This window comes from Marmota marmota, unplaced genomic scaffold, assembly GCF_001458135.2.
Source record: "Marmota marmota marmota unplaced genomic scaffold, marMar, whole genome shotgun sequence".
In the NCBI taxonomy this organism is placed as follows: Eukaryota; Metazoa; Chordata; class Mammalia; order Rodentia; family Sciuridae; genus Marmota; species Marmota marmota.
The window spans coordinates 1,381,098-1,391,251 of NW_026000022.1; positions in this window are offsets into that span (position 1 = coordinate 1,381,098).

Sequence of the window (10,154 nt, forward strand, 5' to 3'; positions counted from 1 at the left end):
TTTAGCCATTCTGAGAAGGGATCTCTCTAGAAAACAGACTTCCTACTAACCCAAGTATAGCCATCCCTCCATATCCATGGGAGATGGGTTCCAAGATGCCCCAAGGATACCCAAATCTGTGGATGCTCAAATTCCTTATATGAAATGGTGTAGACTTTGCATATAACTCCCACACATCCTCCTGCATATTTAAGATCATGTTTAGATTACTTATTTATTTATTAAAATATTTATTTTTTAGTTTTAGGTGGACACAATATCTTTATTTTATTTTTATGTGGTGCTGAGGATTGAACCCAGTGCCTCATGCATGCTAGGCGAGCGCTCTACCACTGAGCCACAACCCCAGCCTAGATTATTTATAATACCTAATACAATGCAAATGCTACAATGTAAAAGTTGCTATATGGTAGTTATTATATGTTTAAAAAATAATGCCAAGAGAAAAAAAATCTGGATATGTTTGGTACAGACACAATTTTTTCCCTATTTTTCTCCTTCAGTTGATTAAATCCACAAATCTAGAACCTGGAGATACACGGAGGTCGACTATGCATGCTGACTTCCTGCCCATAAAGGAGATCTGCAAACATCACCTTTATTCCTGCCCTCCACATCCTTCTGGCAGTCACAACCATAATGATATTTATTCCTGAATGTTTGCCACCTTAAAACAGGACATGCTGAGTTTCTGACATCAAACACACCACTGTCTATGGGAGGGTCCTGGAAATATGTCCCCGCTCTCCTCTGTACTGAGAGTAGAGAATTGCATTTGTTAGAGTCTCCCAGCTGCTTCAAGAAGAGAAATGGGCTGAGAATGGTAAGCTGGACAGAGTCCAAAGCTGCTGTGTAATCTTTCTGACTCTCTTTTGCCAGATCCTCCATGTGGGATAGTGTATTGTGCACAAGGCTCCCACAGTGGGAAGACCTGCCGGGTTCAGCCCTGTCTAATGATAGACCAATGTGTGTTCATGCCCAATTTGAAGAAGAAGAAGGGAAACACTGTCAGTGTGCAGCTTCTATTGCCCAAAGCTAATTCAAGGTCTTAAACTGTTTCAAAAAAGCTCTAAGAACAAGGCACCTCCAGCCTGGAGAGGGGATTGCTGCTGCAGAGCTGTGCTGCTGGCGTATTGAACACCAGGGCAGTTCCGCCCCTCTGGTGACCCTGGGCATTTGTGGGGTGGGGAGGCTCTCACTGAACAGATCAGAAAATAGGGCCTTTCTCCAGTGGTTCCCTTTAATCCACTTACGGGTGGTTTCTGCAGTTCTCCCCAGGAAAGACCTGCTTTTCACAAAGAAGCCAGGCTCTCACCCCTCTTTCTGTAGACTCATGGAGGAACACCTGTCCCCGGCCGACCTCTCTGGTGCAGAATTACCTGGAGATGACTCTTATGTTCTGATAGCAAACATCCTTCTTACTACTCCCTGCCATTTCCCCCTGTCTTCCGTTCATATCCTCACACTCTTGGCCAAGCGTCTGCCTTGTTCTGTGATATTTCTTCTTGATTCTTTTCCAGAGGAAGAGAGTTACATTAAAATTTAAGGAGAGGTGAAAAGAATCCTGTGGGAAGGTGTGTACCTAACTCCTAAAGCACTTCGAATATGGATGTGTTTCTGAATTCAGATTTCCAATGTTTCAGGCGTTCAGTGTCACAAACCATATTTCGTCCCAGTGTGTACTCGGTGGAGGGACAAGAGTGGGGCTGAAGGAAGGCAGGGACAGGTAAAAATATCCAGGACTCCTTTCCAGCCAGAAAAATTGTACGGATGAAGCCAAGCCAGTACCTGAAACTTTAAACTCAGTTGAAACTTGGAAAATGAAGGAACAAACCTTTACTATGACACACTCTTTATATTACTCAGAGAGCCCTTCCTTAGAGTAGATTTTATCTGCTCTAATAATCTTTTAGTGAGTCAATAACCCTGCCAACGAGACAATAAGCAAAATATCAGCTTGCTTCATTATTTTCCTTATAAGTATGGATTCCCCTTCTCCTTCTTCCCCCATTTCCAAAGAAGAAAGATAAGAAGAACAACTGTGAGAGGCAGTGGGTTGGAGGGAACGATGAGAATCGTTAGTGATAGATGTCCCTGGTGTGACATGTGACACTTAAGGTGGAGGTCAAGCCAGGCCAAGGGACTAAGAAAGGGAATTTCCTTAGGATGTGTTTACGGGGCACCAGCTCAAGTGACAATGTGGGACCCTCCACTTCAACCATTAAACAAGTCACCACAGTTTAAAACTTTAACCAAAAGTATGTATTACTAAATTCTGGCAAATGCATTGGTTTTATGATTATATCCCAGGCTATGTCTGAAGCAAGTCAAAGCCACCAGTTGAAAAACCAGTTTGAAGTGTGTGTGTGTGTGTGTGTGTGTAATCTCTCTATAATCATTTTATATAAAATGAGAAAAATCTGAGTCAAAGTAGGTTGTATGTGAAATAAACTGGCTGTCCCTTATTCTCTAAGAATCCAAAGTCCATAAGCAACGATATTTCCACCCTATTAATGTAATAAGTTGTTTTTGATACACTATCTTTGCCTCATTGACTCTTTAGCGCATTTAAGTGATAAACTGAGTCTAATTTCAGAATCCCTGCCTCGGGGGAAAGGGCAGTCTTGTATTGGTTTATCTAGTGGAATTCCATCCAATCCACTCCTGCTCAGAGGAGATAAATCCTGACCCCGGCCCTTGGCCCAGAGAGAAGAGGTGTTGCTGTGTTCACAGGCATTGCTGGGGAAATACAGACCAAGGAGCTTCCAAAGAACTGGACCAGGAATACACACAGTTCCTTGAAGGAGAAACCAGGAAAGCAGAGTAGAGAAGGTTTTCTCTCTTTTCTGTACTCTGGCCTTCTTTCCTTGGTACAGAGAGGCAAGTCAATTAGAATAAACTTGGTGGCACAGCCTGAAAATAACAAGAGTCAACTTATATGAACATTTCTGGGGAAGCAGTCCCCAGTAGTAATTATAAATGCCACCACCTATAGCAGCATGTTGGACAGAGGGCAAGCCTAGAAAGAGCAATAAATATAGATGTATGGGGCCCCCTCAGCAGCAGCCCCCAGAATCCCAGGTTTCTCACAGTCTCCATTCAGGTTCCCCCCAGCCAAGTTAATTTTTGTACAACTGCATTCTGTCCAAGCAGAGAACCTGGAAGTGGAGCCCAGGGAGGATTTTCTCCTCCCATAATGTTGGAGAGAGCATGTGACTACGTGAATGAAGGAGAGTCTGGCACGAGGCATCTTTTCCACCCTCCTGGTTGTGGGGAGAACAGGTGGCCCAAATCTGTCTGTGTGGTGGGGGACGGAGGCGGATGGAGAAAGGAGGAATCTGAAAATATAATGTCCTGAAACGTAAGTCTGAACCACATAAAGGGGGGAATAAACTATAAGGTAGCATTCCCAGAATTTTCCACTGAAATATCACTAATGTCAGAAGAAATCTCATGTGCTTGGATGAGAAGGGGCAGGTGCTGGCCGGAAGCCATCCTCTGCAGTCACATGGAGAGTTGGAAGTCCTGTTTTCTGCTTTTCAGTTGTATGATGATTTTGGATTCTATTGTATAATAGACCTGTGGTTGTTTTAATGTAAATGCATAGTTTGAAATTCTCCATTAAGCTACTTAACTTGTTCCCCAAGAGATCCTGTAGTGAAAGGATGCTTGTCCTGTCACTTACCCCTGTACCTCTCAGTGGGTGGGACCCCTCTGGACCAGGAAGGAGGCTGCTGCAGCCAGCCCCCTGCCACCCAGTGTCCTCTGCCCTCAGGGCCCCTTTGCCATGACAAGCAGCTAATCAGTTAGCTATTTTAAAAGGTACTGGTTCAAATGTGGAAAAATTTGGGGATGGTGATTCCTCTTAGCCTAGCTGAATAGATTCCACCCCCCCAAAAAAAATCAGAAATGGAAAATAAAGAGAGAATACATAAGAAATCAAGTGCAAGAAACTGAAGAATGCTAGTTTCTGGTTTCTCTCATGTGCCATCACCCGAAGTAACCACGTTTCATCTCCGAGGACTAGCAGCCATCTTATTCTAGGCCCCCCAAGAGTCCTAGACCCCACAAGAAGAAGGAGCTGTGGTCAGAGCCCCAGTGTGACTCAGACAGAGGTGCCTTTCCTCGCCGTCTCTCACCCCTCTATACGTGTGTGTGTGTTTATAGGTGCTGTGCACATTGCATGTGTGTTGTTGTGTGCTGTTGTGTGAGTGCTGTTCTACATGCTGTGTGTGTCTATGTGTGTTGTTTGTGCTCTGTGTGCAATAAGTGTGTGCTTATGTTGTATGTATGCCACGAATGTGCTACGTGTTAGGTGAGAATATTTAGTGCCGTTTGTGGAATGTGTGTTGTGTGTGTTATGTGGGCTGTGTGTGGTGAGTGCATTACACACAACTCTCAGGACACAGTACAGTGAATTTGGAGATCCACGCCTGTCTACCTTGGCCAGCCACCCTAAGCTCCCTGACTCAGTAAGTTCATCTGAGAGCTTTACTTTTCACCAGGAGATTGTAAGGAGGGGATGACTAGCAGATTAAATTATCCCAACCCTTAGGCAAGATGTCAACTCCTATATATAGGATCTGCCTCGGCCCTGTATTCTACCAAGTGTAAAATACTATTAGATTCATTCAATACAAAGAACAGTCACACACGAATTCTAACTGCAGAATTGCAAGGGTGCAGACTTATCACAAGAGCAGGATGCAGAATAAGATCATTGAACTTCCATTGAAAATACGTAAGAGGTTGGAAATAATTTGATTTAATTATTTCATTGCAGCTCATATTGTGGAATGGGCAAGAAGACACTATTTATCTAACAATATCAGTGGAATATCTGAAGCTTTCCCTGTATCATAGTAAAGACATTGGCAGAGAGGAAAAAGAATCCACAAAGTTGGAAATAATCCCTCGTGGTTTCCAGCCCAACCCTCAACTGAATTCAGCCTCCGAAATTTGGGTAAATTGCATGATTTTGCCTCCACTCTGACCTTTGGGATCTGCCTGATGGAGGCTGGCTTCGCCACCACAGCCGGTCAAGCTTCTTACCAAGTCCATCTACCAGCAACCAGCCATCTGAGCCAGGCAACCAGCTACTGATCAGCCATCGTCTGGTTAATCTTTACTGCTTACTAGTTCTCGGGGTTTTCGTGTCTGCATCTTGGTGGGTGAAGGAGTCTTGTCTTCCCCCGCCCCCATCTTTATCTTGTCCAAGAAGGACAGAAAGAACAGTCATCAGCAGGACTGGTGATGGTACTGCTTAGAAAAGGGCCAGGGACAGCAACTGGGCCTTGTGCAGAGGACGCATCCCTTGCTGCGGTGTGACTAGAAGAGAGCCATGTGCACATGGGTGGCATTAGTGCACAGCCCCTGTCTGTGGGGCCCTCGCTGCTGACTGTAAAACCAGGAACCAAAAGGAGCCACAGAGCCCCGTCTGTGGTCTCAGGGTTTATGGCAAGGACATTTTGCAGGGTAACTGTGTGTTAAGGATCCACTTTGGCTATCTCCCCTGGCAGGGTCAGTTGGAGGGAGACCTAATCACTCAGTAAACAGAGAGAAGAGAGATGCTTATACTTAATAAGCCATTGCAAATGGAAAAAGCAAGCTCCTACCCAACGTGCTTCGCTCTAGAAACAAATGGCTTGGATCCAAGTACTCCAGAGCACTTCCCGTATGCTGAGAGGTCTCCAGGTCCCAGCGCCCCCAGAAGGTTCTCTTTCTCCTGGAAATAGCTTAAACCAGGGAAGAGGAAATGATGGTGTGTGTGTGTGTGTGTGTGTGTGTGTGCACACATGCACGCCACGATCACAATTTTTTCTTTTGTCTTAAGTTGCAGAGCTCCTGATGGGAGCACATCCCTTCTCCTTGGGGAGCAGACACAGCAATTAAAGGGGAGGGCCAGACACACGCTCAGAGCCAAGGTGCTGGGAGCTGCCTCCACAACCCCGGGACCAAAGGGTGTTCCCAACCCCCTTCCTCCACGGCCCCTGAGCCCCAAAGAGCAAAAACACCACAGAGTTTTCGCGGTTCAGCAAGTGGCGAAGTTGGCCTGGTGGCAGAAGGGAGGTGGACATCCCTGCCAAGGCTTGCTGCTCTGGTCTCTCTCATCTCTGCCTGGTGCCAACCGTCCTGTCAGATGAAAGACGCAGTGTGGTTCAGTGGGCCAAGTCGCAGCTCAGGCTGGGAGCCACCACCCGTCACCACAGCCATTTCCATTTCCTATTTTGTGCCCACTCTTGATACTTTCACTTAACATGTGGGAAATAAAAACACTAACCTGTCTCCTCAGGTTGTAAAAGAGAATGACCAGCATAAAAACGGAAAAATAAAAGAACAGGGCACTTTGTAGATGCACTACACATAAATGCTAAATAAGGTCGGCAGGAGGTTATGGCATGTGCAGCTGTGTGAGGAGGCAAGGGGCACTGGGCACCTGAGAGGACTCCCAGACCAGGAGATCCAGGGGGTGTGACGGCCCGCCCACCTTCAGAGTTGTTACTGTTCAGCCCTTTCCTGGGAAAAAGGACTTCAAAGATTTCCACCCGTCACCCAAGTGGGCAGTGTCTTGGGCACTAGCATCTCTTTCAATTTCAATTTGAATACATCAAAGAATCCAGAAAGAAGACAAGTATTCTATATATACATCTATATACATATAATATATATTCAGTCTATCCTCTTTTAAGAGAGGATGAATCTTTGTCCTCCTTCTGAAAACAAAGAAAGAAATAGGGACTGCTAATAATATACCTGCACAATTTTCCAGCTTCTGACTAGAACAAGGGACCAAAACATGATCATCAAAAAATATTAATTCTGCCAGAGCAGTAATACGTAATCCCAGTGGCTTGGGAGGCTGAGGCAGGAGGATCACAAGTTCAAAGCCGGCCTCAGCAACTTAGGGAGGCCCGAAGCAACTTAGTCAGGTCCTGTCTCAAAATTTAAAAATAAATAAATAAAAAGGGCTGGGGATGTGGCTCAGTGGCTAAGCACCCCTGGGTTTCATTTCTGGTACTTGTCCCCCCTGCCCCAGTTAATTCTGTATGCCTCTCTGTCTCAGTCATCTCTCTTCTTCCTGTTTCTAGACCTGGAAACAAAAGTGAAAGGTCAGAGATTTTCTATAATTATCAAGATTTTCCACTCTGTTCAAACTTCAGGCTAATTTGCCTGGTTAGTGCCATTTCATGATGACATTTGTATATTTTCACTTTAAAAAAATGTTTTAAAAGTGTAATAAGATACTACTTCATACCAGTTAGGATGGCTATTATCTAAAACAAACAGAAAATCACAAGTGTCAGAGGATGGGGGAATTAGAACATTTGTGCATTGCTTAAATGGTGTGGCTGCTATGGAAAACAGTATGGAGGTTCCTCAAGTATTTTAAAATAGAATTGCCATAAGATCCAGCAGTCCTACTTTTGGGTATATACCTAAAGGGCCAAAAATAAGAACTTGAAAAGATATCTGCATACCCACATTCATACCAGCACTTCTTACAATAGTCACAAATGTGTTGTAGACCTATAATGGAATATTACTCGTCCCTGAAAAGGAAGGAAATTGTGACACATGCTACAACATGGATGAAGCTTGAGGACATTAGTTAAGTAAAATAAGACAGTTACTAAAGATGGATGTTGCATGGTTTCATTAATATGAAGTCAAATCCATAGAAACAGAAGGTAGCATGGTGGTTGCTAGAGGCTGGGAGAAGGAGGGAGAAGTGAGAATTATTATTGAATGGTATAGAGTTTCAGATTTACAGGATGAAAAGCTTTGGAGATGGAGAGTGGTGATGTTTGCCAACAGTGTGAGCACACTGAAATATACATTTATAAAGAAATATACACATATAAAGAGTGAAAAGGACAAATTTTGTGTTACACATATTTTACCACCATAAAATGTAGATATGACGTCACATTCCATTCTTAGCCACCTGTGAAGGAGGAGGGGCAGGTGGTCTAGTCCCCTCTGTGCAGTCACAGGACAACTCTGGGCCTGGTTTGGTGGGATGCACAGCTTTCTTCTGGAATGCAGAGCCCAGCCCAGCACCCTCTGGTTGCATCACCAGGGCCAACCAGCCTGGTGTCTGGGTGCTGCCCACAGGCCATTCTACCTGTGGCCCTTGGCTTAAAGGCATGAAAATAGGTCCCCCAATTACTAAACCCCAAACACTGGGCAGCTGTGGCCTTGAAGCAGAGGCTGATTTGGGCCTGACTTGCACTCTCCTCCCTTTTCTTTGTGGTTTCTCTCCTAGTCAAGGACACCAGCCCTTTTGCTAACTCCTCATACTCCACCAAGACCCCCACACCTGATGGGAGTGCATGGCCAATCTGGGCCTCCTTACACTGGCTGCAACTCTCCAGGTGGCTGGCTCCTCTCTTGATCCATTCTATCCAGGGGTTCCGCCTGAGATACCATAGCTTGCCAGGCCTCCCCCAGGCCACTGCTCTTAATTTCTAGGGCAGCTCATCAGAATCCCGCTCATCCCCCCCCCCGACCCCCGCCCTCCCAGGAGATACGATTTCAGCTCTCCAGGGCCCACTGCTGGACCAGATCTCTGTGAGTGGATCTCCCTCCCTTCCTTCCGTCCTCCCTCCTTCCTCCTTGCCATGATCTTGGTTTTCCTCCTTCCTCTCCTCTCTGCAGACCCCTCCACTGCTATGCCTTTAGAAAAACAGGTGCACCTGCCTGTAGCTGCTCAGAACTTTCCACCACAGGACAAAAGGAAAAAGAAAGAGCTTGAACGACATCAGGGCCCTATCAAGGCCGATACAAGAGGATCCTTCCTCTTCTGGGCACCTGAGGGAACACGAAAGGGAGGCAAAACAGATTGGCCAGAGGACAGTCCCATGGCGCGCAGGCTGGGGGCTGCCCCCGGGGTCCTGGGAAGGTGGACGTCGTCAGGGGGATCCGGAGTTCCCAAATGCGTGTGTGTGTCTGTGTATGGTAGTGCTAGTAAGAGGAGGGGTGTCGAGGCCCGGGAGTGTGTGTGTGGGGGCGGGGAGGGAATGGGGAAAGAATTCTTTAGGCCCAGCCGGGACACCCCTAACCTCCACCCAGTGTCAACTTTTTGCTGCTTCCGTTAGATGGCGCTCAAGACTGTCTAACCACCTGTGAAAGTGCTTCTGGCCCGGAACAAAAAGAACCGTGGGGTGTGAGGGTTGAGTCTGTTTGAGTGTGAGTGCGCGCAGGGCCGGGCACAAGGCGCGGGCGTCGCCTGGCACCACGCGTGGTCCCGTCACGGATCAGCCGGGCCCCGGGCGGGAGCGAGCTCCCTGGAGGGCCTGGCGCTCCAGGGATAAGAACTTTCGCCTTGTCCTTCTCCTTCCCTCTTCAGCTCGCTCCTGGGCCCGGGCCTCGCTCCCAGAGGAGCTGGGCAGCCTGGCCGCGGCCGCAGCAAGCCCGGGACGTGCAGAGTGGAGAAATGGGGGGTAGACAGGAGCTTCCGCGACGCGCGCACCACAGCCCCTTTCTGCGCGCTGACTTACCGCCCCAGCTCCCAACCACAGCCCAGCGAGCGCTCTCTTTTTAAGAGAATGGGGGCAGGTGCAGGTTTTGTTATTGCTGTTTGAACCGCTCCAATGAAATTGTTGTTCAGTGTAAGATTTCCTAAGCTCACTGCGTGCTTGTGTTCTCAACAACACAGGGCAAAAACTTTCTCATCTCCCATGCCGGTGGAGGCCGGGTGAAGTCAAACAGCCTCCCTTTTATGAAAAGGACCTTTGGGGGACCCTGGAACGTCATCTGCGACCGCTAATTTTAAATAATTACTTAACGAGTGATCGGGGAGAGAACTTTTCTCTCTGCCACCAAGTTCATTTCTTCTCCCACACTTTCCAAGAAAAGTGACCTGATGGTAGGAGTAGGTGATCCCATTCCCCTAGTCCTCTTCTTAATGTCAGCCTGAGCGGGCAGTGCGCAGCAGAACGGATGCGTCTCCCCACTTGAGAACAAGCAGAAACGGAGCTCTTCCTTTGTGAAGTCCCCTTGGCTGTGAACTTTTCCGCGCGGTAGGTTCTCCTTTAAGAAAGTAGCGATTCCTAGGAATATTTAATGTGGAACTCCGGCCGGACCCGCAGACGGGAGCCCACGGGCCGGGATCCCCTCGCGCGCTATGGCCGGGGCCCGCAGCGAGCTCGTCC